This window comes from Mobula birostris, chromosome 5, assembly GCF_030028105.1.
Source record: "Mobula birostris isolate sMobBir1 chromosome 5, sMobBir1.hap1, whole genome shotgun sequence".
NCBI lineage: Eukaryota > Metazoa > Chordata > Chondrichthyes > Myliobatiformes > Myliobatidae > Mobula > Mobula birostris.
In genome coordinates, this window is record NC_092374.1 from 147187940 (window position 1) to 147215035 (window position 27096).

Below are 27096 nucleotides of genomic sequence, written 5' to 3' on the forward strand. Positions count from 1 at the left end.
TATTTTTGTCTGTGATTGCATTTTTGGATTTCTGTCTTGTTTGGATTCTCATCTAGCATCTAGTCAAGTAATCTGCTCTTGTCTCAAGCTTGCAATCATGTCTTGAGTCTAGTCTTGGTTACTCCCACACTTGGATCCTTACCATTCTCACCTAGGCCTTTTGTCACATTATTGTTAAAGCAGGTGTATGAGTGTTCTTTGAGTGAGTGACATGATTCAAACACGTATTATGAGGGATATATATAAAATAATGCAAGCAGGCTTTTTCCACTGAGACTAGAACTAGTGGTCATAGGTTAAGAGTGAAAAGCAAACTAATTTAGGGACTATGGTTCTTTGCGGGAATGAGATCTGCTCTCGGGGTTTCACAAATGGCCGTTATTCAGCACATCAGAAGCTCAGGCTAAGAGCTTCAATCACCTTTGGAGGACTGACATTTCATGGCTCTGGAGACAGGGGTGGGGGTGAGATTGGAGGTCAGTGTCCGGGCAGGAGATCAGTGTGTCGTGAGAGATAGAAGATCTAGGGCTGTGTGCCTGGAGACCTGAAATCTTTGGGCACACAGCTCGAAAAAAGTAACGCAATGGACTTTTAACATTGTAAAGCAGCGAGTTGTTTGTTATGACTCCCCTCTTGTTGTGAACTGGAGACACCCCTTTCTCCCTTATCAGGGAGAGAGAGAGCCTGTGGTATATCGAATACTGGGTGAATAAGTAGTCTTTGGGGTACTGCAAGTCTGCGTCTTTGCTGTTGCTTTACTGCATGCCTGAGTGCTCGGTGGTGGGTGCCGATGCTTTTTCTTTGCTGGTGGCGGGGAGGGTGGATCGTTGCTTGCTGCTGCTTACGTGTTGGGGGGGAGCTGGGGAGAGGCTTTGGGATTCCAACATTTAATTGTCAATTCATTCCTTGAGGGCATTCCTCTGTTTTCGTGGATGATTGTGAAGAAAAAGCATTTCAGGATGTATATTGTATACATTTCTCTGGCATTAAAAGTACCTTTGAAACCTTTGAAACTGTGGGTCAATGGAACTCAGTAAAATAACAGTTTGGCATGGACTAGATGAGCCAAAGTGGTCTGTTTTCTGTCCTGTAGTGATCTACTCTATGAACGTGTTTCAGAATCAGAATCAGGTTTATTATCATTGGCTTGTGCCGTGAAATTTGTTAACTTCGCAGTTCAGTTCAATGCAATACATAATATAGAAGAGATAAATAAATAAATACATACATACATACATATATGTATATTGAATAGATTAAAAAGTCATGCAAAAACACAAATTACATATATTAAAAAAGTGAGGTAGTGTTCACGAGTTCAATGTCCATTTAGGAATCGGATGGCAGAGGGGAAGAAGCTGTACCTGACACACTGAGTGTGTGCCTTCAGGCTTCTGTACCTTCTACCTGATGGTAACAGTGAGAAAAGGATATGCCCTGGGTGCTGGGGGTCCTTAATAATGGATACTTGTGTTGATATACCAAATCTTTTTAAATTCCTAATAAAGTATAGTCACTATCTTGCCTTCTTTATAGCTGGGACCAGGTTAGGTCCTCAGAGAGGAGATCACTATAGCACTTCAACATCACTATAAATTCTTTCCATCACAGATGTTATGAGTTGTCCACATATCAGGGATGCACCAAATGCTGCAGCAGGATAGCGTATAACCAAAGATTTGTGAAGTAGAATCATAGAGAAACATAATTTAGAGGAGCTGAGCATCATTAGCAGCAAAGCACGAGTTATACTTTTGCCTGATGTCCTGACTTGTGCAAACATCCAAAAGAATTACCCAACACGTGCAAAGCTTGCTGTCTAAATAAGGCTTTTCCAACCTATCCTTACAGACTGCTGTGAGACATATGTGGACAACTTCTTGGTGTCTATTCAAATCAAATTGTATGAAACATGTGGTCATGCAGGGCCACCCAAAAGACGGAATGTATATCATTTGAATGGTTTTCTCAAGGAAATCCATTTGGATATTGGATGGTATTTTCAAGCATTTCTGTTTGATTCTTTTATGAAATTAATTGCAATCAAACAGTATTTCATTCCTCCTTATCATTCAGCCTCAGGCTGAGAGCTACAATGGGATATAGATGGATTAGGTAAACCAAAAGAAGACCTGACAATTGGGGAATCCTGCGGGAACATGTGAAGTTGTCCTATTTTGCAGGAGAAATTAAAACAAGTGGCAATTTTGAATTATGGTATATTTCAGTTACAAAGGGAATTAAGTAGGCCATATCTGGAATAACATGTAAGGTCCTCTGCAAATTAATATATTGAAAGTAGATCAAAGATAACTTTTGGAAGAATAAGAAGTAAATTGATTGAAATATATAGGGTATTGAGGGTTCTTGAAGATGGGAAATGTTTCTTCTTGTTTGAACATATCGAATTAAAGGTTAAATTTGAAAATAAGGCAGGGAAAAAGAAACATTTTTTTTCTTTCAGAAGGTCATGAGTTTTTCAAACTTTCTTCCTCAAAGGTTAGTGGAAAGAGAGTCGTTAAATATATTTTTTAAGGAAGAGGTAGATACATAGACATGGAAAATCTGCAAATGTGGAAATTCAAAGCAGCTCATTTAAAATGCTAAAGGAACTTTACAGGCCAGGCTGCATCTGTGGAAAAGAGTACAGATGACATTTTGGGCTGAGACCCTTCAGCAGGACTGGAGAAAAAAGATGAGGAGTTAGAGTAAGAAGATGGGTTGAGGGGAGGAAGAAATACAAGATAGTAGGTGATAAGTGAAACCTAGTGGGAAGGAGGAGGAGTGAAGTTAGGAGCTGGGAAGTTGATTAGTGAAAAAGTTAAAGGGCTGGAGAAGGGGGAATCTGATAGAAGAAGACAGAAGACATGAAGGAAAGGGAAGGAGGGGGGAGAACCAAAGGGAGGTGATGAGCTGGTAAGAGGAGAAGGTGTGAGGGGTAACAAGAATATGGAATGGCGAAGGAGAGGAAGGGGGCAATCACTGTAAGATTGAGAAAATGATGTTCATGCCATCAGGTCGAAAGCTACCCAGATGGAATATAAGGTGTTGCTGCTCCAACGTGAATGGGGTCTCATTGCAACAGTAGACGAGGCCATAGACTGATATGTCGGAATGAGAAAAGGAAGTGGAATTAAAATGGGTGGCCACTGGGAGATCCTAGTTTTTCTGGTGGATGGAATGAAGGTGCTTGGTGAAGTAGTCTTTCAGTCTATCTCAGGCCTCACCGATATTCAGAAGTCACACAGGGAGCACTGGATTAAGTAGATGACCCCAACAGATTTATAGGTGAAGTGTTGCCTCACTGGAAGAACTGATGGGGCCCTCGCCAGGGGAAGTGCCAGGGCAGGTGTTGTACTTGTTCCACTTGCAAGGGTAAGAGCCAAGAGGGAGATCAGTGGGATGGGATGGATGGACAAGGAAGTTGAGTGCATAGGGAGCTATCCCTGTGGAAAGTGGAAGGGTGGGAAAGATGTGCTTGGTGATGAGATTCCTTTGGAGATGGAGGAAGTTACGGAGAATTATGTGCTGGATGCTGAAGTTCATGGTGTGGTAGGTGGGGACAAAAGGTGGAATGCTAGGAAGATCCTGAAGGCAGATGTGTGCGAAATGAAAGAGATGCAGGTGAGGGCAGCATTGGTAGTGGATGAGGACATCTCAAGTGTTCTGGAATGAAAAGCCTCATCCGATGGTAGATGAGATGGAGACAGGAACTGAGAAAAGTGAATGGCATTTTCACAAGTGACAGGGTAGAAAGAGGTATAGTCCAGATAGCTGTGAGTGTCAGTGGGTTTATAAAAGTCATCAGTAGATAGACTTTCTCCAGAGATGGAGACATAGAGAGACTGCGAAAGGGGAGAGAGGTGTCAGAAGTGGACTGAGTAAAGTTGAAGGCAGAGTGGAAGTTGGAGGCAAAGTTGATGAAGGTGAAAAGCTCAGCGTGGGTGCAAGAAGCAACACCAATGCAGTTGTTAATGTAGTGTAGGCAGAGTTGGGGAGCGATGCCAATGTAGGCTTGGAATGTGGACTGCTCATGGTAGATACATAGTTTCCTGTTATTCAGGGATCCATAAGGTTACAATGGGTTTATGAAAATGCAAAGCTAAGCCTAAAATTAGATCAGTCGTGATCTGAATGAAATGGTGGAACAAACATAAGTGGCCCAGTCTTCCTCTTTTGTATGTTCATGTGTGATTGAACTGATTTATTGGAGAGACACCAAAGCTAGTTGACAATGTAGGTTTTCACAAATAAAACAAAGTGAGGTATTTTGTGTTCTTAGTTTAATAAAACCTGTAACACATTTTATTGAACTCCAAAACCTAAACATCTAAGTGTGCTATAAATCCTTATGTAGCAACATCATATCAGACCAGCCTTTTAAAGCAAAACCCTAACTCAATGTCAGTGGTTATGAAATAGCTATATTTCTCCCAGTTAAATTACCCTACACAGGCCCCCTATGAGTTCACTAAAACCAGCATTATGAGCCTGGCTGGGGTCCTGTGTTCCATGGGTGGAGGAACTATAGGTGTCTCTGGCTTGTCCAGAGGTGTGTTGACACCCTCATGGTCACATTGTGATGCCAGGGACATGACAGTGGAATACTTCAAATTCTGGTGGGCCTGTTGAAGGCGATCTACTAAAATGTGTTTAGGTTTACCCCTTTTATCTATGATAAAAGCCTTCTCTCCCCATTCCAAAACATGGAACGGGCCATCGTAAGGGGGCCTAGGGGACGTTGGTCTGTTTCACGGTGGACGAAACCCTACAAGGCGGAATGTAGGTCAATAGAGACCCAAGAGTGCTGTACGCCATGATGGAAGAAAAGTATAGGTGAAAAGTAATTGAATTTACTGAGAAGGGTGGAACACTGCTGAGAGACTGACCAGGTGGTCGTGGCATCAGGAATGAATACCTGTATGTCAACTCAGCCGCAGATGCCTGAATGTCCTCTTTTGGAGCTGTTCTGAGCCCCAGCAGGACCCACAAGAGACAATCATGCCAACACTCCTCGGTCAGGGAAGCCCTCAGAGCAGCCTTTAAGGAGTGGTGAAACCACTTGCTTAGGCCATTGGGCTGTGGGTGATACGCCATGGTGTGCTGTAGCCTAAATCCTAGACTCTGAGCCATCAGAGCCCAAAAGTCTGGAATGAATTGAGGACCACGGTCAGAGGAAATATCAGATGGAGTGCCAAACTGAGCAACCCCGGTGCTTACAAATGCCCAAATCATGTCTGTAGCCATTGTCAATGCTAGAAGGATGACCTCTGGCCTATGGTGGCCATTGTAAGAAGGTGTGTGAAACCGTAGCGGGGGGGTGAGGAGCAACAAAGTCCATATTGACATGGTCAAGCTGTCTCTTAGGGATTTAAAAAAGTACTAATGGTGCCTGAACCGGGTGGTTATTTTTTGTCTGGTGGCTCTCCACCTAAGTTGCAGACCATTCTTGAACATCCTTTCTGACGTCGTGCCAAACAAACTTTAGTGAACCCAGTTTCTGTGAGGAATTCCAGTCCGGGTGCAAGAGGCCATATATTGAGTCAAAACAGTCTGCCTCCAAATCGAGGAATAAAGCAGTCATAGAAATTCACCATGCCTAAAAATTCCTGTAGTTTTTTGGTAATGTTGGACGTTGGGAAATATAATAGTGGCTACTTTTGACGGGAGGGGTTTTACACCTTCTCCGGAGACGCGAGGTCCGAGAAAGTCAATGATTGACAACCAAAACTGGCATTTAGCATGGTTAATAATCAGCTCATGTTGGCTTAAGTACTCAAAGTGTGCAGAGATGAGATATGTGTTCTGATTTGGACACAGTAGTGACAAGTATGTCGTCCAGGTAAACAAAAAGAAAATCCAAGTCTATTAAGACACAGTCTATCAGATGTTGGAAAGTCTGTGCATTTTTCAGACAAAATGGAATGGTAAAAAACACAAGTAGGCCACATGAGATTATCACAGCTGTTTTGTTATGTCCTCTGAGCACACAGGCAACCTGATGGTAACCCCTAAGTAGATTGATCTTGGAAATAATTAACTTTCCAGCTAAATGAGCCAAAAAGTCTTGGATGTATGTGATCGGGTAACATTCTGAAATAGTCCGGTCCCTTGCTCCAGGCTTTCCTATCTACCCTGTTTCTGTCTTGTTGAGCTCTAATTGAGTCAGCTGATGCTCGTTGGGGCTGGCTGCATAAATACCTCCAGAGACCAGGGCGTGGCCGCTGGATTGTTCTTGTCCTTACTCCTTGTATCCCTTGCTCTGCCTTCTGTTTCCTCGCCTGAAGCCCTGTCTTGTCTTGCCGGTAACTCTCGCCTCACCTGAAGTTCTGTCTCACCTTGCTTTGCCAGAAGCCCTGCCTTGTCTTGCCAGTAACTCTCGCCTCACCTGAAGTTCTTGTCTTGCCTTGCCTGTAGCCTTGCCTTGTCTTGCTGTCTGGTCCTGGAGCCACCCTGCATCTAGTTCCCTTCCTATCCCTTGCCTCCGCCCAGGTAAGCCAGGCTGTCTTGCCTTTACCTGGGGTTGGTTCTGTCCCTTCCTGTCCCTTGCCTCCACCCAGGTAATTCAGGCTGTCTTGTCGTTACCTGGGGTTGGTTCTGTCCCTTCCTGTCCCTTGCCTCCGCCCAGGTAATTCAGGCCGTCTTGTCGTTACCTGGGGTTGGTTCTGTCCCTTCCTGTCCCTTGCCTCTGTCGGGTGGTGATCCACGCCCTGCCCAGGAGGAGCCAAGCCTCGCCTCAAGCCTCAAGCCTCAAACCTCCAGCCTTGCCTCAAGTCTCCTGCCTCCAGCCTCCAGCTGCGCCTCGCCTCAAGTCTCCTGCCTCCAGCCTCCAGCTGCGCCTCGCCTCAAGTCTCCAGCCTCCAGCCTCGCCTCAAGTCTCCGGCCTCCAGCCTTGCCTCGCCTCGCCTCCATCCTCCTGCCTCGCCCCGCCTCAAGCCTCCTGCCTCGCCCCGAGCCTAAAGGCTCCAGCCTCTAGCCTCTTGCCATGCCAAGCCTAGTCTCTAGCCTCTAGCCTCAAGCTTCAAGCCTGTAGATTTCTGCCTCGTCCTTGCCTAGTTCTGGGGTCTGAGCCAGAGGCAAGACCCAGGTACTGAGTCCTTGTCCAGTCTCCAGCTCAGAGACCAAGCCCGGGCTCCTAGCTCTCTAGTCCAGTCCTGTTCCAGGTTCCTGGTTTTCCTGTCCATGTCCTTGCCATCGCCCTGTATCCTAGTCCTGTCCCTAGTACTTCAGTGTCTGTGTCTTGCACTTGGGTCCGTTCCAAGCCATTGCCTTATGACACATTCCGGGGTGGTGGCCTTGTTAAGGCATCAGTAATCACCACATGGGCAGCAACCACCATCAGACTTAGGAACCATATGAAGGGGCGAAACCCAGGGGTTATTCGACCGATGTGCAACACCAAGTCTTTCCATGTTAGCAAACACAGCCTCTGCAGTTGCCAGCTTTTCTGGGTTCTGTCTATACGTGTACTTTATACTTTATTGTCGGCAAACAATTGATACTAAAAACGTACAATCATCACAGCAATATTTTATTCTGCGCTTCCTGCTCCCTGGGTTACAAATATTAAATATTAAAAATAGTAAAAATTAGTAAATATAAAAATTTGAATTATAATTCATAAATAGAAAATAGAAAAATAGTACGTAAGGTAGTGCAAAAAAAAATGAGAGGCAGGTCCGAATATTCGGAGGCTACGGCCCAGATCCTGGTCAGGATCTGTTCAGCAGTCTTATCACAGTTGGAAAGAAGCTGTTCTTAAATCTGGCCGTATGAGTCTTCAAGCTCCTGAGCCTTCTCCCGGAGGGAAGAGGGATGAAAAGTGTGGGCAAGGACTGTCGGGTCAGTTGTGAAAATGTGGTGTTCAGCCCATGTTTTGTGACTGGTGGAGGATGTTGGCTTGGTGACATTTGAGAATTCACCCAGCAGTCAAGTTAACTCACATGCGATGGTATATGTGCTTGACAGAGTCTTTGAGGGGAACTTAATGGGGGGACCAGGGTTTCAAGTTTTTGTTTGGATGAGTAAAACTCAGAATAGGTTGTGTAAAATCAGGCTTTTACCTATGTGTGCTTGACAGTGCGTAGGTCATAGGTGATAGGATTTCAAAAGGAAGCAACTTGATACAATTGTGGTAAAAAGAGCAAAGTGAATAGTAAAATATGTAACATGACATCATAATGCTCTACTTTTGACAGCATAATGCCTATTTTGGAATTTCACAGTAATGCTGAAATACAGTACAAAATGAGTACTGACTCAAGGAAACACGCTGCTATTTATTCATCTGGAGGCTAGTTAAAATTGAAAGCTACAAAATGGCTTTGCCCAGTTTGAAAGGGTGACAAACGATTGCTTGTGAGACCATGATTGCTTCTGAAGCATGATATTCATCATCCTAGCACTTGGTACAACTAGACTTCCATTCTGTTCGGGTGCTGTTTTACATCAGTTCAATTTATATACACGCTGTGATAAACGAATATAATGCTAGCAGCCAGCTGAGAGAAGAACCCTCTTTTTCTGCAAACAAATAGCATGACAGCTGAAGTCTCCTGTGCTAATTTAAACAAGTGTGAATGTTTTATTGAAGCGCTTCACTAAATAACTCCAACGTATGCTGTCAACGAAAAGAGGTTCAGGAAGTTTATCAGTTTCAAAATGTCTGCATTTCTTGAGAAGTTCTATTTAAATAAGTACAAACAAAAACCTTTATTGCAAAGGTTTGTGAATCATCAGCAGTGACGTTACTGAGTTATTGGGTAATGTTTGCACACAAACTAAAATTAATTCATTTCAAAGGGTTGAAGGTATTATGTCTTGTAACTCCAAAACATAAAACTAATTAAAAGACAAAACAAGGGATCCCGAGAAATGAGTGTAAATTTACTTTTGTCAAGGCGTGCACATAGCCCTGGCGGTGTACTGACATATGTCATTCATGCATTTTACATATAACCCTTTATGAATTGTGTAAACAACAAAGAATGTTCAATCAAATAATAAATTTACAATATTACACAAATATTACTGAATTATTAAAGACACAACAGAAGGTTACAAATCGCAGCAGTTCAGCGACCTGGGTCAGGATCCAAATGCTGTAGCTCTAACCTAAGAGCCTCTACCAGAATATGACATTGTGGTAGCAAGTTGGCAGAGACAGACTGACACTTTCTGAGCTCTTGAGTTCCCAGAAGCAAAACAATTTCCAATGTCTGTCTTTCTTCACTTTCATTTCTTCCAGGCTATTAAAACATCAGCATATAATTGAATGAGGAGATGTGCACAAATCAATATGCAGGTGCAGCAGGGGATTAGGAGACCCATGTTGGTCAGGGTCAAGCATGGGTATTGCTTGCGAGCTGTCTAGATACGCAAGCCAAGGTAGCACAATATAGAGAGCAAGCTGTTGCCCATGTAGCAAGCTCCCTCTCTCCACACTTCTGATGAACCCAAAGGACCGGCAGAGACTGATACAGTTTGGCACCAGCAGTGTTGCAGGAGTTGCCTGTCAATGTTGAACTCAACATAGGATGTGTAGGGGTCTCCAGCTCTGGATTCTTCCCCTGGGGTATAAGCCCGAAACCTTCCCCATGAGTGGATATAGCCGCAAAGCAGTGAAGGTTTCAGGTCAATGTTTTCCTTCTCCTCAATGAGCTACCAACCATGGTGATTAGAAAGGCAAACACCATACTGGCCGCTACAAGAGATTTTTGATTTAGAAACAGGGAGTACCATTACAGTTTTACAGGTCACTGATTAGTTTTCACCTGAAATGCTTTCCAAAGTCTTTGTTCCCTTATTTAAGAATCAGGGTGAAGTAAATTACTGATAATTTGCCATGGTTACGTCATAAAGGGGCGTTGGGAGCGGACCCAAATGCAAGACGCAGACACTGAAGTACTAGGAACAGGACAAGGTTTATCAAGAAAGCAAGGGGAGTCAGGAAGAAACAACGTTGGACATGGACACAGGCCCTGGATGAGACAAGGAGACCTGGACTGGGCTAGGACTAAGACTAGGAAAGCGGGACCAGGACAAGGAACTTGGGTTAGGACTCTGAGCCAGAGACTGGACAGGGACCCGGAACATGGCTCTTGACTCGGGTTTGGACCCCGGATCTAGGCAAGGACAAGAGGTGGCTACAGGACTGGACATGGCTAGGCTACAGGACAAGGCAAATGGACAGGACGAGAACACAAAGCCTTGACTTGGACAGGATGAGAACACAAAGCCGTGGCTTGGGCAGGATGAGGTTCTTGGATGTGGCTTGGACAGGATGAGGGAAATCCAGCACAGAACGTGGCTCTTGAACTAGATTTGGCTTGGCTCTTGGACTTGGCTTGGTTAGGCTCTTGGGTCTGGAGCCAGGACTCCTCCTTGGAGCGCAGGGCCAGGATGACTGCCGAGGGAACTGCCAAGGGAAACTGCTGAGAGACTCCTGGACTGGAGGAGAACATAAAGCCTTGACTTGGACAGGACTGGAACACGGCATCTGGAACTAGGAACGCAGAACACAGAGCTGGGACCCCTCCTTGGGAACAGAACTTAGGGCCAGGGCTTTACACAGAGTTAGGACCCCTCCTTGGGAACAAGACCTAGGACCGGGACTCTTCTTTGACACGGACACTAAACATGGGGGCACAAAGAAATAGTTCCAAACTCAACGATAGATAGATCCTTATCTTGGCGTGGCAAGGCTTCAGTCTCTCTCCTACAGTTGAACTAGGTGGTGATACAGGTGAGGACGCAGGCGAGGTTGCAGGCAAGGTAGCAGGTGAAGGTAACAGACGAAGGTTAGTGCCGAAGTAACTGTTGAGATAAACTGCCAAAGTAACTGCCAGGGATTCAGATGGGGAGGGGAAGGAAACAGTCCAGCAGGGAATCCTTGGTTGGCAGAGGTATTTATGTGCCAGCCCAAAATGAGAATCAGGTGCCTCAATTAAGTCACCCAATGGAACAAGGGAAAACAGGAAAACCCGGAATAAGGATCGATGAACCGGACCGTGAACCAGAATGCAGATTTCACGGACTGGACCTTGACAGGTTATGAGTGTCAGGTCTGCATATTTTCTGGTCAATTTGATGTGATGCTAATACACTTACAATGTACTTTTTTAGATGTTAGCAGTAAAATAATAACATTTCTTGTGAACTAGCTAAGCTTAAAGGAATCTTGGGAATGAGGACCCCAGTGAGTGGGAAGAGAGCATGGTAAAGTTTATGGTGAAGCAAATGTCACACTTTTTAGCTATCCCAATCATCAGAAGGCTAATTATCAGAGTTTTACTGTACTGTGCATTTGTCTGAAGCAAGAGACATTGTTTTGGATACATTTATTTAAGAGACATTTATTTAAGAAAAGGTATACTACCATTAGAAGCTGTCACTTGGCTTATTCCTGGAATACCAGCAACTTTCCCCCTCCCCCAGCCAATGACAGAGAAAACCTGCCGTTCCTCCTGACTTAGGTCCAGTCCTCCGTGCAAACATCACTGTGACATCGATTGGGTAGATGTTGAGATGCCACCATGAGTGGGCACATCTTGAACAAGTGGCAGATTTGCAAAATAAAATGTCACTCTTTTAAAACTGAGATGCATAGAAAACATTGTTCATAGACACTGCTGAATACCCAGAATTCTATACTACCAAGAGTTTTGTTGAAGTTATGTCATTGGGGATAGTTAAAAATGAACTAGACATATTTTAAAAGTGTTATTTACAGAATTGAGGGCTAAGGGGACATGTTATAAATGGTTGGCTTGAGTTATTCTCTGATCTTGGCAATCCATTTGCAAATGTTTCGTCACCATACAAGGAGACATCATCAGTGCGCTATTCACTTGTGTTGAGTCCTCTGAATGCTTGGCCTTTATATATTTACCAAACAGTTGATTGACCATCATTACAGAAACCCAGTTGTGATGTAGGGAGGGGTTCTCATCACTGTGTGGCAAATTCTGTGCGTTGTCTGAAATTTTGTCTGCAATGGCACATAAATGGGACTGAGGTTTATGTGGCTGTTTATAGAATTATTTGTGAAAAACCATGCTTCTAGGAATTCTCTTGCATGCTGTGTATTTGCTTGTACCATGATTTTCACTGATGCCCAGTTGAATTTGTGCTCCTGTTGACCTTCATGGGTAGAGAATAGAGAGAGTTGATCATACCGCTTTACAGCCAGTTGTCGAAGAGCCATTGAGGCCTTGGTCAGATTGTGCACACTCATACTGAAAGAACTGCATTTTTTTTCAAAGAATGGAAAATTGTGGGCTTTGGAGACCTGTTCAGAAAGAGAATAAAACCTTACAGATTCTCCATGATCATACTGAATGGTAGGACAGACTTTAAAGGCCAAATGGCCTTTTGTTGCTTTTGTTTGCTTATGTAGATAAGCCAGTGGTAACTGCATGGATATTCTAATGTGTCTGCTTGCAGTAAGCTCTCTGGGTTTCTTAATTTTATGCATTACCTCTGTGCGCAGGTTCTTCAGACTCACTGTTTATTCTGCTCCTACCTCTGAAGTCGTAAGGAATGGTCAGCAAGAATGAGTTATGTAATTACTCAAAGCTTAGAAAAGAACAAAAAGGTCAAATCAGCTCTCAGCTTGCAACAACTAACCCAACAGTAGGAAGTGTAGGCCTAAAAGTAAACTGATTGCCTTTCCACTTCAATCAAAGTGATACACAATTAAACTTATAAATATAGGAGGCCATTTAATATGTCATGTCTGTGCCAAATACAAAAGAGCAAAGCTCTTAATTCCATTCCTTTTCTTCTTTTTATCCTGGAACCCTGAAAATTAATGTCTCACACTCATGGTCCTCAAATACTCTTAGATTTTTTTTTGCCATTACTCACATGAAGAGATTATTTACAATGGCCTTTTAATTTACCAGTATTCCTTTGAGATGCTGAAAAAAATCCATATAATCACAGAGGAAATGTACAAATACCACACAGACAGCACCCATGATCAAGTTTCAGAGGTCTGCAGCGTTAATTGTTGCACATTTGCACAAAGTAAAAACAGACCCTCTCCCACCCCAATGAGGATATTTTCGAGAGGCAGTGCCTCAAGAAGGCGGCATCCATTATTAAGGGTCTTCACCATCTGGAATATGACCTCTTTTCATTACTGCTGTTGAGGAGGAGGTACAGGAGCCTGAAGACCCACACTCGATGATTCCGAAACAACTTCTTCCCTCCACTATCAGATTTTTGAATGTTTCTTAAACCCATCCATAAACACTATCTCAGTTTTTCTTCCTTTATAGTTTTGGAATTTTTTTTGCAATTTAATGTCCCTGCACTGTACTGCTGCTGCAAGACAACAAATTTCAAGTAATATAAGTCAGTGATAGAAATAAATCTAATAATGAGAGATATTATAATAAGAAATAAGGCATTACCAGAAAGCCCCTTTTATAATAATACAAGATGTGGCAAACTAGTCATGTGTGAAATTGAGCACAAGCAAAGTTTAGTCAAAGCTAGTAATTTTCAAAAGTAGTAAACACCCCAAATATTTTGAGTGACCTGCATTGGAAAATGTAAAATTTCAGACATGTTGCAAATGAAATAGGGAACATTTGCTACATGGCTGAATTCAACATTAACACTTAATCTCTTGATTCATGAGAGATAATCATTGGTAGAGTTATATCTGAGCATGGACTCACTTCTTGGACAGAAAGAGAGAGAAGGGAAAGGGAACAGAAGTATATAATTTATTCCTTCCTGGGACTAATCTAATAAATAATGTCCAGTTTATGGACGCAAGTGTATGGTTTAGTGGTTTACAACAGTCTGATAAAATGGATGATATTCACTTCATAACAGTTCTATGTTTGTCTTTAATCTAAACACGGAAATGGAGATGAAAGAGAGAAGAGACATTTATTTTCAGTATATGTTAACCATATGGCACAAAAATGAAGGAAAATAAACAAGTGCCAGATTAAATAATAGCTCCTAACTCACTTTTAACTATTAAAAAATCTGAATATTTCTGAGTATCTAGATTATGATAACATTTGAAACTATATAATGTGATTTTAATGGGCCTATGTCAAGTATTGAATGTGCTGAAATATTAATTTCAGAACTAATCATTAAAGCAATTCCTGTGCTAAGGTCATTGAAACACATAATATAGCTATACACATCAAAGTTGCTGGTGAACGCAGCAGGCCAGGCAGCATCTCTAGGAAGAGGTGCAGTCGACGTTTCAGGCCGAGATCCTTCGTCAGGGCTAGGCCTGCTGCGTTCACCAGCAACTTCAATGTGTGTTGCTTAAATTTCCAGCATCTGCAGAATTCCTGTTGTTTACATAATATAGCTAATTGTTCTAAGTTTTAAAAACACAGGTTAGAAATTGAATATCTGTTTGTCTCAGCTCTATGCACATAAAAATTGATGTATTTTAGAGTGTAGTACAATTATAGTCATTTCCATGCCAAATCAAGTTGCCTGGGAAATACCACTAAAAACTTCTAGTCACGAATCACACTTGTGCTAATGATGTTTGGTGCACCTTCATTATGTTATTCTGCATGTAGTCCTCCTTTCAGAGTATTCTTGTGGAAATTGGTCCCTAGGGTTCTGAAGCTTGTGTTTAACTGGACACTGTCAGAACAAAAACAAAAATCATAGCAGCCATGGCTTTTCCATGGCAAGCAACTTGAAGATGGCTTTCTTAATTAGGTTGTTGACTGATTCAGGAAACCCAGCTCAGATTGATGCCTTTCAATGTGCTCACTTATTTGCATTCCTTTAGGCACCAAGCCCTCACCCTCCTACCTCTGCCACAGCTCATAACGAGCATTTCCATCAGTCTGCAAGATTTGAATGACCTTTCATACTTAAAAAAAAATCACTGCTTCAGTAACAATCAGCATAAAGCCACATCAACATACTGCAACTTTAGTCTTTGGACAATTCAAATTAATGTTTCTATATTCAGCACTAAAGTTTCAGATAAGCCAGCAGGGAAATTGATCTGCATTGGTAGACATGTCCTATAAATTGGCAATGTGGCAAGTCAACTGAAGGTTGGGCACTGTGCCTAATCCTGCATACAAAGCTATTGCAGATGTTCCTTGTCTTTTCGTGGGCGTCAGGAGGCAATATACTGCAAGTTCAGACAAGCTCCATGATAAGTTTTGTAACTTCAAAATGTTAAACTAATTCAAAAGAAGACAGAAGAGTCTGAAATATTAATATAACTTTGTGTTTACTTTCAGCGAGGCATGCACGTATCAGATTGTAGCGTGATGATGTATACAATTCACATACTTATACATATAACCTGTAATAAAGTATTTAAATTATTTAAATGCTTAATCAAACAATACAGTATATATTCAAGATTACTCAAATATTTCTGAAATATTAAATAAACGACAGTCCGGATTTCAGAAGGGAACAAGGGCCTGGCTGACAAAAGCATTCAAGGTTTGGGGTGTGGTGCCCAAGTATCAGAGCCTGATGCTAAAAATGCGGGAGGTTGTGCTACTGGAGGTTATAACACTATAATCTGTGCTGCAAGGGGACTTTGTTTAGAGAAGATTCTGGTGGTTGCAGACTCAGACATGGCTGGGTCTGAAGTAAATGTGTGTACTGTAGTGTGAGAAGTGGTGGGCTTCCAGCAATAAGGACACAGGATATTTCTTTTTGCCACCTACCTGCGCAGCCGTGGAAAGTCATAGTGGGAGATTCCGGAAGGTCTCTATCTAGCCTAATAGGGTGAGGGTGGGAGCAAGCTGAATATTGGATCTTTGAGAAGGAAGGGATGGATAGAACCGTATAGCCCAAGACGCTAGGGGTAATGTCTGTAGATTAACGATTTGCTGGGAGGGAGATTAGTCCATCGTGACTGTCACCTTGGGGATGTGCCATGGGGTCAATATATTCTTTGGCATACTTTTTTTTATTCTCTTCTACTTGTTTAAACAGGCAGAGTTTTTACATGCTAAATACACACACTGGAACACCTTATGGCTTATGACAAATGGGGAGTTGGCACAGATCTTAAAAATATAAAAGGCTTTTTTCATTGATTCTTTTCAATATTTTAAAAAATTTGACTTCTGATGAAAGATCTACATTCCCTTCAAAAGATTCCTTTGTAATGCTGAATAATTTGTTTAACTTTTCCTAAATTTACTCTTTAAATAGTTTATTTTATACATTGGTTTAAAGCATTCTTCATTTGCAAGCAATCCAGGTCTTATGAGAGGTTATTCAATGTGCAAGGCAGCAATTTGCACAGTAATGATGAGAAAACTCTGAAAGGAAACGGCAGTGATAATGCACCAGTGAATGATGGTAAATTAGGGAGAAATGGTAAAATGTCAAAATCAAATGTGCATTATTTGAATGGATAAAACATTTTCAACAAGACCAGTCAATGCTATAAAGAGAGATAGATGACTTTCTTCCGTAGCCATAAAGTGAAATCATTACATTTTGACCCAGCTCAGGAATTTTGTATTCCAGAACACTGGAAGCGATGAAGAATTGTTAAAGTTGAAAAGTTTGGGGCTGGAAATTTGCTGCCCTGATTTTAAAGAATGACATAAGATGATAAGGAGAAATTATCTTGGTTTAGGATTTCAGGAAATAAAATAAGTATTTGTGGGTATGAGAGCGAACAAAAGACAGTGGCATTAGCTCATCGGAATCCTCTAGAGCAAGGGAAGCAAACTTATGGAACACACAGAAATTTTGGCATGCAGCACCACCCCTCGATTCTTCAAACCCCGCCCATAATGAAAGGATACATAATGATTATCTTTACTGCTAAATGAAGCGGCAAATTAGTTTTCTACAACTGATGTTTTAACAGGAAACATCTCATACAGCTTGGCACAGGCTAGACAATTGAGAGAAAATGTGATATTGGATGAAATGTTTTGAAATCCTTGAAGTAGTATACACACCAGTATTTGAATAGTAGACAATTGGGCGAGTGGGCTTTGGCTTCACTCTAATTTTTTTTTCTTTTGTCATTTGTGAGTGAATATTCATGATAATAATGTAATAATAGATACTTTATGTACCTCCCTATTTTTTGGAATAATCATTTTGTTTATACTGGTAAAACTGTTACTTAAGTTTATTAGTGAATATTGTTTTTTTTACTCTGTTCAACTTTATTTATTTGTTTGTTTATTGAGGTACAATGTGGAATTGACTATTCCAGCCCTTCAAGCCGCACCACACAGTAGTCCCCTAATTTAGTCTGAGTCTAACCCTGGGACAATTTTGCAATAACCAATTAACCTACTGGTATGTCTTTAGACTGTAGGAGGAAACCTACACAGTCACAGGGAGAATGTACAAACTCCTTACAGGCGGCGGCAGTCAGATACGCAAACTAGGAAATAAAAACATTCAAACGATGTTTGGAAGAAGCTGCAGATATTTTCAGGAGTGGATTAGCATGATTAGAAAGAATGATAAAGTATTATTCATATTATATACCGAAACAGAGGTGCACTGGACTTCCTCTGTAAAGTGGCATTATGAAAATGTTATGGCTTTGCAATATAAGAAGAAAATACTACTTGAGAAATCCAGAAAAAAGATGCAGTCAAATATTTTGATGACATTTATATCAGGTAGTTTTAGCTTGCTGCTAATTTTGACATATCAAAGATAATAATCTCAACATGGAAAATATGTTAAAAGAATCGAAGCTAGAGTGGGTTATTTTCCTTTTCGATGGTTTTCTGAAAAAAATCTTTTCAGTACATGAAGATTTGCCAATGAGTAGAAACACAGTATAATATAGAATAATGATGATGAGAGCAAACATAACAGAACAACTAACATAAGGTATTAGTTCATGTAAATTCATTTCCATTTTCCTTGATGAGAGCATCAACTAGGCTAGCCTTCGTTGCTTGCTTTTGTAGGGTGATGTCATTTGCAAAGTACTGGTTAACTTAGTATTATTATCTGAACACACCACAGGGGGTTGAAATATGTAAAGCTGTGGTAAAAGAGTAGTCCGGTCAGCACGTTAAACTTTTAACAATAGTTTCCGTGAAAACTGATGGTGCACTTCATATGATTGGTACAGAGACAGGTTTTATCCATCTGTTTGCAAAATATATTCAACATCCTGTGATAGGCTTTCATGGTATAGTACATGAGGAGGCTTTGTGTGCAAAAGCTGGCCTTAAGGAACTTGAAGTGATGAAATTATAACCATAGTAATTAAATTTATTTCTGGACATGTTTAAAAGAAAGACCATTTCAGAATTTACAGTGTACATAGGACTACTTATGTACGGCAATGTCCACTGGCTCGAGAAAAGTTCTGTCCTAAGATACTTATTGTTTCAAAGATTCAGATTACATTTATTATCAAAGTATATATGCAGTATACAACCCTGAGATTCATCTTTTTTGAGTGTCTGGAAGAAATTTGTTTGCTTGATGTTATGTTTGATGATATAAAAGCCTCTGAAATCAAACTGGAACTATTTAAAGAAGATGCTGAAAGTAGCCGTTTATTATATATTCAAGTCTCAAAAAAAAATCATGTAACAGATAATGAAATTCCTGAAGCAACAGAATTTTCAGAGCCTTCCAATTAAAATTTTGTGCATGAATGGTTCAACTACTGAACAATCTTCCTTAAGATTTACTAATTTCCGGTCATTTGAAGAAACTGCAGAATTCATGTGCAGACACTGAATTTGGAAATCTTGCAATGGATTGATTTACAAAGCATTTCAGAGGGGTACAATAATAATACCATTTAGATGTAATCTTTTGCAAAAATAATTGAAAATTAACATTAATATTGATTATTCTGAACACGTTTTCTAAAACACCATTTATTTTAGTCTTTCACTATTATACTTATATTAATAGTAAAACAATGAATATATGTAAATAAGTAATAGAACACATTATTTTTCCTTAAAAAGACGTCCATAATTATTGTTATTAATTCATTAATCAATGGTAATCTCTGCTCAAAGTTGCCATGACACACAAACTATATTTTTAAAAGATTATCACCAGTTTGAACACAGACTCTCAGAAAGGTTCACCACCCCTACTTTAGAGCAACCATACAACTGGCTCAGCCGACTTCCTTCACTTAATAACCAGCAGATCAGATCTGCTCATAGAATGTAGGAAGTTTGTAGCCAATGTATGTTCAACAAACTTCCGATAAAATCAATGTAATAGTAGTTAAATATGTATAGGCATTCGTTAGTCTCATGAGACCATGGATTTGCGTCTTGGAAGGTTTCCAGGGTGCAGGCCTGGGCAAGTTTGTATGGAAGACCAGCAGTTGCCCATGCTGCAAGTCTCCCCTCTGCACACCACCGATGTTGTCCAAGGGAAGGGCATTAGGACCCATACAGCTTGGTTAAGTGCCTTGCTCAAGGACACACACGCTACCTCAGCCAAGGCTCGAACTAGCGACTTTCCGATCACTAGACGAACGCCTTAACCACTTGGCCACGCGCCAATGCATATTAAATATTATATTTCGAGTTAGGATAAATATTACTGGGCCATGAGAAATAACTATAGTGCACTAATAATAGGTTATTGCATGTTACCCTGATTAAATGGAAGAGGCTTCATTTTGCATGGTCCCCATTAAACTATTTCCATGATACACTTGAGTGTCAAAATAGCTGAAATCTCCGGAATGAAATCTGATCTTCTTTATCACAACAAAATCAAACAACCTCATTAGCTAACATTTTTTACTTTTACTAGACCTGTTACTGTTTTACAATATTGAACGTAGAACAGTACAGGAAAAGAACAAGCCCTTCGGCCCACAACGTTGTGAAAAAACAATTAAATTAGTAATCAAATGGCCAACTAAATGAATCCCTTCTGCCTACATAATGTCCAGATGCTTCCATTTTCTTCATATTCATGTGTCTATCTAAAATAGTTTTCTAATGGAGTTAATGTTCTAGGGCCCAGTAATGTTTTTAGCATGGTTGTACACTAGTTAGGTACACAGGCAAGGAAAATCCAGAGGTTGGTATTCAGCCTGCACTGAGTTAGCTGTTGCTAATTAACTAATACTAGAGGTGCCATAACAGTTTCAGACTGTGGAAATGCTCACTGGGAATATGAATTTATAGATAATGCATATAGATCAAGAAAGGCTGCAATTTTTCCAGTGTGAGGGCTTTTACACAAATGATGTCCACCAAAGTTAGACACTTAGCGGCAAACTGCACCTGAGGAACCATGACGTACAGATTATGAGAGTGACAAAAACAAATATCAGGCAACCTTCATACAAGGCTGTACTACTAAAGGTTAAGGTGAACATACCTATTTTCAGTTGTAGAGTAAAATATTCTGTTTTTTTTAAATTCAACATGATCATTTAAAAGTAACAATAACATTGGTTTGTTTCTCGTGTTGTTTAATATCAAATGATTTGATAAATATCAGCAGCTGATTTCATCATTTCCTGTCTTAGAATACACATTTTAAAACATTTTTCTGGCTTTTTGTCCCACTGCTCAGTAACTCTGTTCATCTGTTGCAGAATAATTTGTTTGCAATTATACTAATCACAAAGAATTCTATAAATAAAGTACAGAGGGATTGGTCAGAGTGGAAATATGAACCATGTGGCTGTATTCTGAACAGGAGACTCGCAAACCTCAATTACATTTTTTTTTCAAACACACTTCAATTAACAAGAACCAGGTGTGACCCGCTTCTCAAAACTGACTATTTGATTTTTGCCCAAAGAAAAGCATTAACATTTAAGCATTGAGGAAATGTTAGGAATTATTTTTTTAAAAGTCCAGCAGAAGTTATTCAAGTATTCTATGTTTAAACAACATTTCATCAAAATATTGAAGACAAATGATGGTGCTACAAAGTTTTGTTCTTTAAGGAAGGTTGTTACTCATTTCCAGGCAACACTGGAGTAATACCATTGAACAACCTTCTGCTTGAAGGTTATCCATTCAGGAAATACTGCAGTCAATCTGACTTGCAGAACTGTTTACCTCCCACAAAGTCTATTTCTATTCTTCCATAGGCTTCAAGCATTGAGAATCTCAGTTTGGTATCACAAATTCATTACTTCCCATTCACCACATCCCCACATTTATTCTTTTTAACATTGTTGTTCATATACAATGAAAGAACTCTTGCCCTTGCAACCAAGTGCCTTTGATCTTAGAAAGCATGGTGGGAGAATGCGCTGTGGAAATTATCTTTCCTTAATGTTGAAGCATGGGGTGAGAGCATTTGCTTCCCATAACATTCGTCTTTGTACGTTCAGTTCCAATGACTTTTAATATGGAAGAGGCATCAAAGCATTGCTTTCATGAGCAGTTAATGTGTAATATCTGGGAAGTACTTAATTGGTATTAATATTAGTTTATTATTGTCACATGTACCAAGATGCTGTGAAAAAGTAATATTGCAGAATGAAGTAAAAGTATAAAAATAAAAATTCAAGTGTAAAAGCTACTAGAAAAGTACAATGCAGGTAAACAATAAAGTGCAAGCTCAAAACATAGTGGGTTGTGAGGCCAGGAATCCATCTTATTAAACAAGGGCTCCATACAATAGTCTGAAAAGGCTATGCTTTTCCAATTTATGCAGTCTTTCACAGTGGGAAGAATCAGATGTAGATTTAATGTCATCGCCATATGTCATGAAATTTGTTCACTTTACAGCAGCAGTGCAATGAAAAACATTAAATAAATAGAGAGAAAAAATAGAGTTACATTAAGTAGAGTTATATTAAGTAAGTAGTGCAAAAAACAGAAATAAAAAAGTAGTCTGGTAGTGTTCATGGATCCAATGTTCATTTAGAAATTGGATTGCAGAGGGAAAGAAGCTGTTTCTGAATTGCAAAGTGTATGCCTTCAGGCTCTGTACCTTCCTGATGGTAACAGTATGAAGAGGGCATGTCCTCACACTGCTCTTCTTGGCTACTGGTGTAAATGTCGCCCTTTTGAAGCATGTGGAAACCTCTGACTGTAGCAGTGAGAAATTGAAAATATCTTTAAATAACTGCACCAGTTGAATACCTCTACCATGTATATTTGGTAGATTATGGGGTTAAATTCTTCCAATAATGCTATTTTACATTTTCTATATATTTTTTTCCATCTGGTCAAGAGAATTTTGCTGCTCTGAGATGCTAATGAAGGACATGCCTGAATATGTTATGGAGTCCCACAAGACAAGATCCTCCCAGGAAACATGTTACCAAATAAACTCATACATAAAGTATAAAGTATAGTGCTCAGAAGACATATTATTACCCACATTAGAACTGGCTTCTGCTTATTTTCCTTAGAGTATTCTCAGAGATAAACTTTGGAATGAATGTTGAATTTGATCCATTTTCTTTGTCTCTTATATATTCTTTAGTGTCCAGTCTTTCCTGTTGCAGTGGATATTCATATTCTGAGCTTGTAGGTTCTTCTTATGAAGCTCAGATTTCTAAACACTGCAGCTACCACCTGTAAAGATTAAACAGTGCAAGTTAAACTTCCAACTAACATTCATTGTTTGGCTTCTGGTCATAAACGGGCATCTTCAGTATTTAAAATGTAAATGAAAAGCAGTAATCAGCTTGAAGTTTGAAAACACATCTTTGCACCTATGTTAATGCTCCTCGAGAGGTGCAATATGGTTCAATGGAAATTTTAGAATCAGAATCAGGTTTATTATCACTGGCATGTGACATGAAATTTGTTAACTTAGCAGCAGCAGTTTAAACCAATACATAATCTAGCAGAGTAAATAATAATAAATAAACAAGGAAATCAATTACATATATTAAATAGATTTTTTTTTAATGCAAAACAGAAATACCGTATATTAAAAAAAAATGTGAGGTAGTGTCCAAAGATTCAATGTCCATTTAGGAATCGGATGGCAGAGGGGAAGAAGCTGTTCCTGAATCGCTGAGTCTGTGCCTTCAGGATCCTGTACCTCCTACCTGATGGTAACAGTGAGAAAAGGGCATGCCCTGGGTGCTGGCTGTCCTTAATAATGGGTGCTGCCTTTCTGAGGCACCGCACCCTAAAGACGTCCTGGGTACTTTGTAGGCTAGTACCAATATGGAGCTGACTAGATTTACAACTTTCTGCAACTTCTTTCAGTCCTGTGCAGTAGCCCCTCCATACTAGACAGTAATGCAGCCTGTCAGAATGCTCTCCACAGTACAACTATAGAAGTTTTTAAGTGTATTTGTTGACATGCCAAATCCCTTCAACCTCCTAATAAAGTGTAGCCACTGTCTTGCCTTCTTTATAATTACATCGATATGTTGGGACCAGATTAGGTCCTCAGAGAGCTTGACACCCAGGAACTTGAAGCTGCTCACTCTCTCCACTTCTGATCCCTCTATGAGGATTGATATGTGTTCGTTTGTCTTCCCCTTCCTGAAGTCCACAGTCAGCTCTTTTGTCTTACTGACGTAAGGTTGTTGCTGCGGCAGCGCTCGACTGGTTGGCATATCTCACTCCTGTACGCCCTCTCGTCACCACCTGAGATTCCTCAGCAAATTTATAGATGGTGTTTGAGCTATGCTTAGCCACATAGCCATGTGTATATAGAGAGTAGAGCAGTGGGCTAAGCACACACCCCTGAGGTGCACCAGTGTTGATAGTCAGCGACGAGGATATATTATCACCATTCCGCACAGATTGTGATCTTCTAGTTAGGATGTCGAGGATCCAGTTGCAGGTTCTGCAACTTCTCAATCAAGATTGTGGGAATGATGATATTAAATGCTGACCTTCAGTCGATGAACAGCATCCTGACGTGGGTGTTTGTGTTCTCCTGGATATGCTGCTTAGTTCAAGGAAGCTTGCAAATTGGATGGAGACAACCATTTACCATATCAATAATGTATCTATTAATGCTGGAATGTTACTGTACTCAAGGAAGTTCGCATTACTTTTAGATTGTTTTTTGTAGAAAGGATATCTGAGAAAATACATACATGTGAAGTCAACGAGGAGGGAGAAAAAAGGAATAAATGTAGACAGCAGTTCAGGCTTTTTATGAATGGGGTAAGAAACATCAAGGAATATGAAAGAAACATGGAGTGAACTGGAATCCATTCCTTTGGCTATGATTCCTGCAACAACTGCTTCGTTCAAATGCATTCTTGATTTGTCTTTTTTAGTTTATTGGAATTGTATTTGTGTTTTGAAAATCCTTTGCATTTTAGAAAATAATTGTAATTTGGAAATGTTTTAAGATAGAAATACCCTGAGTTTTAAATGTGTTTTAAGTGTGTTGTTGGAATTTAACTGTGCATCACAGAAAATGAATGAACTGTGTTTTAAACTACTTTGTTAGCAGGCAGTATCGCTGTGCAGAAGAATGTGGAAAAGCTACCAGAAAAATGCAAAGCAGCTAAACAATAAAGTGCAAGATCAGAACAATATATGCCGTGAGGCCAGGGGTATACCTTACCATTGAAGGGGTCCATTCAACTGTCTGATAAAACTATAAGATACAGCAGCAGAATTAGTCCAGCCGACACATTGAGTATGCTCTGCCATTTCACTATAGCTGACCATTTCTCTCTCACTCCCATTCCCCTGCCCTCTCCCTGTACTCCTTCATGGCTGACTAACCAAGAATCTATCAACCTCAACCTTAAATATACCCAATAGCTTACCATCCACAGCCACCTGTGAATTTCACAGATTCAACACTCCCTGGCGAAAGAAATTCCTCCCCATCTCCATTCTAAATGGATATTTATCTAATCTGAGACTGATTCCTCTGGTCTTAGACTTCCACGCTATAGGAAACATTATGTCCACATCCATTCTGTCTCGGCCTTTCAATATTCAATAGGTTTCAATGATAGTCCCTCATTCTTCTGAATTACAGTGTGTACAGGCCCAGAGAAATCAAATATTCGTCATACGATAAGCCTTTCCATCCTAGAATCATTTTCATGAACCTCCTTTGAACCCTCTCCAATGTCAACACATCCTTTCTCAGATAAGAGGCCCAAAACAGTTCACAATACTCCAAGTGAGTCCTCACTAGTGTCCTATAAAGCCTCAACATTACATCCTTGCTTTTATCTAATAGTCATCTCAAAATGAATGCTAACATTGCATTTTCCTTCCTCACACCTGACTCAACCATCAAATTAACCTTTAGGAAATCCTGTACAAAGACTCACTAGACAGTTTTCATTTCAGATATTGAAATTTCTCTCCATTTAGAAAATAGTCTACTCTTTTATTTCTTCCAACAAATTTATTACCAAACACATCCCAGCATTGTATTCCATCTGCCACTTCTTTGCCCATTCTCTGAGTCTGTCTAAGTCCTTCTGGAGCCTCTCTGGTTCATCAACACTAATTGCCCCTCAACCTATCTTTCTTTTGTCCATAAGCTCGACCATGAAGCCATCAATTCCTTCATCCAAATTATTGACATATAACATAAAAGGAAGCAGTCTCAACACAGACCCCTATGGAATACCACTAGTCACCTGCAGCCAACCACAAAAGGCTCCCTTTATACACTCTTCCTCTCCTGCCAATCAGCCAATGCTTTGTCCATGCTAAGATCTTTCCTGTAATACCATGGGCTCTGAACTTGGTAGGCATTCTCATTTATTTCATCTTGTCAAAGGCCTTCTGAAGTTTCAAGTACCCAAATTCTACTGATTCGCCTTCATCTATCCTTCATCTAGCTTGTTATTTCTTCAAATTCCATCTCATTTGACATATTGATTTCAGCCAGTTTGATCATGTGCCTCCAAGTACCCTGAGACTTCATCCTTAATAATTGACTCCAACATCTTTCCAACCTCTGACGCCAGACTAACTGGCCTATAATTTTCTTTCTTCTGCCTCTCTCTTTTCTTGAACAGTCTAGTGACATTTGCAATTTTTTCAGTCTTCTGGAACCATTCCAGAATCTAGTGTTTCTTGAAAGATCATTACTAATACCTCAACAATTTCTTGAGCTACTACTTTCATAATTCTGGGATGTAGACCATCTGGTGCAGGTGACTTATTTACCCTCAGACCTTTCAGTTTCCCAAGCAACTTCTCTGCAGTAACGATAACTTCACTCACCCTGCCCCCTGACATTCTCAATTTTGGGCATCTTGTTAGTGTCTTGCACAATGAAGACTGATGCAAAATACTTGTTCAGTTCATCCACCATTTTTTGTGTCCCCCGTTACCATCTCTCCAGCACCATTTTCCAGCAGTTCAATATCTACTCTTGCCTTTCTTTTATGCTTTATCTGAAGAAACTTTTCATATCTTCTTGAATATTATTGTCTAGATTAGCTTCATATTCCATCATTTCCTTCTTCTTGCCTTCAGCTGATTGTTAAATGCTTCCAAATCTTCTATCTTCCCCCAAATTTTTGTTCTATTATATGCCCTCTCTTTGGCTTTTATTTTGGCTTTCACTTCTTTTGACAGCCATGGTTGCATCATCCTGCCTTTTGAATACTTCTTTGCAATGTATCTATTCTGTGCCTTCCAAATTTCTCCCACAAACTCCAGCCATTGCTGCTCTGCCATCATCCCTGCTAGTGTTCGCTTCCAATCAATTTTAGCCAGCTTGTCATTCATGCCTCTGTAATTCCCTTTTCTCCACTGTATTACTGATATATCTGACTTTAGCTTTTCCTTGAAAATCAGAATCAGGTGTATTAATCTGGCATGTGTTGTGAAATTCGTTGTCTTTGTGGCTGTTAAATTAAATTTATTGTACAAAAATAGAAATAAAAATGTAGTGAGGAGTTGTTCGTGGGTTCAATGTTCATTCGTAAATCGGATGGCAGAGGGGTAGAAGCTGTTTGAGTATGTTGAGTATGTGCCTTCCAGTTTCAGAGAACAAGACATAATATGGGTATTGGGGGCCCTTAATGATGGACGTCACCTTTTTGAGGCATTGCTCCTTGAAGTCCTGGATATTATGAAAGCTTTTGCAGCTTTATTCAAATAACTTTGATCCTATTCAGTATCCCCCTAAGCCCCCAGACCAGACAGTCATACAGCCAGTTAGAATGCTCCCCATCATACATGGAAATTTGCGAGTGTCTTTGGTGAC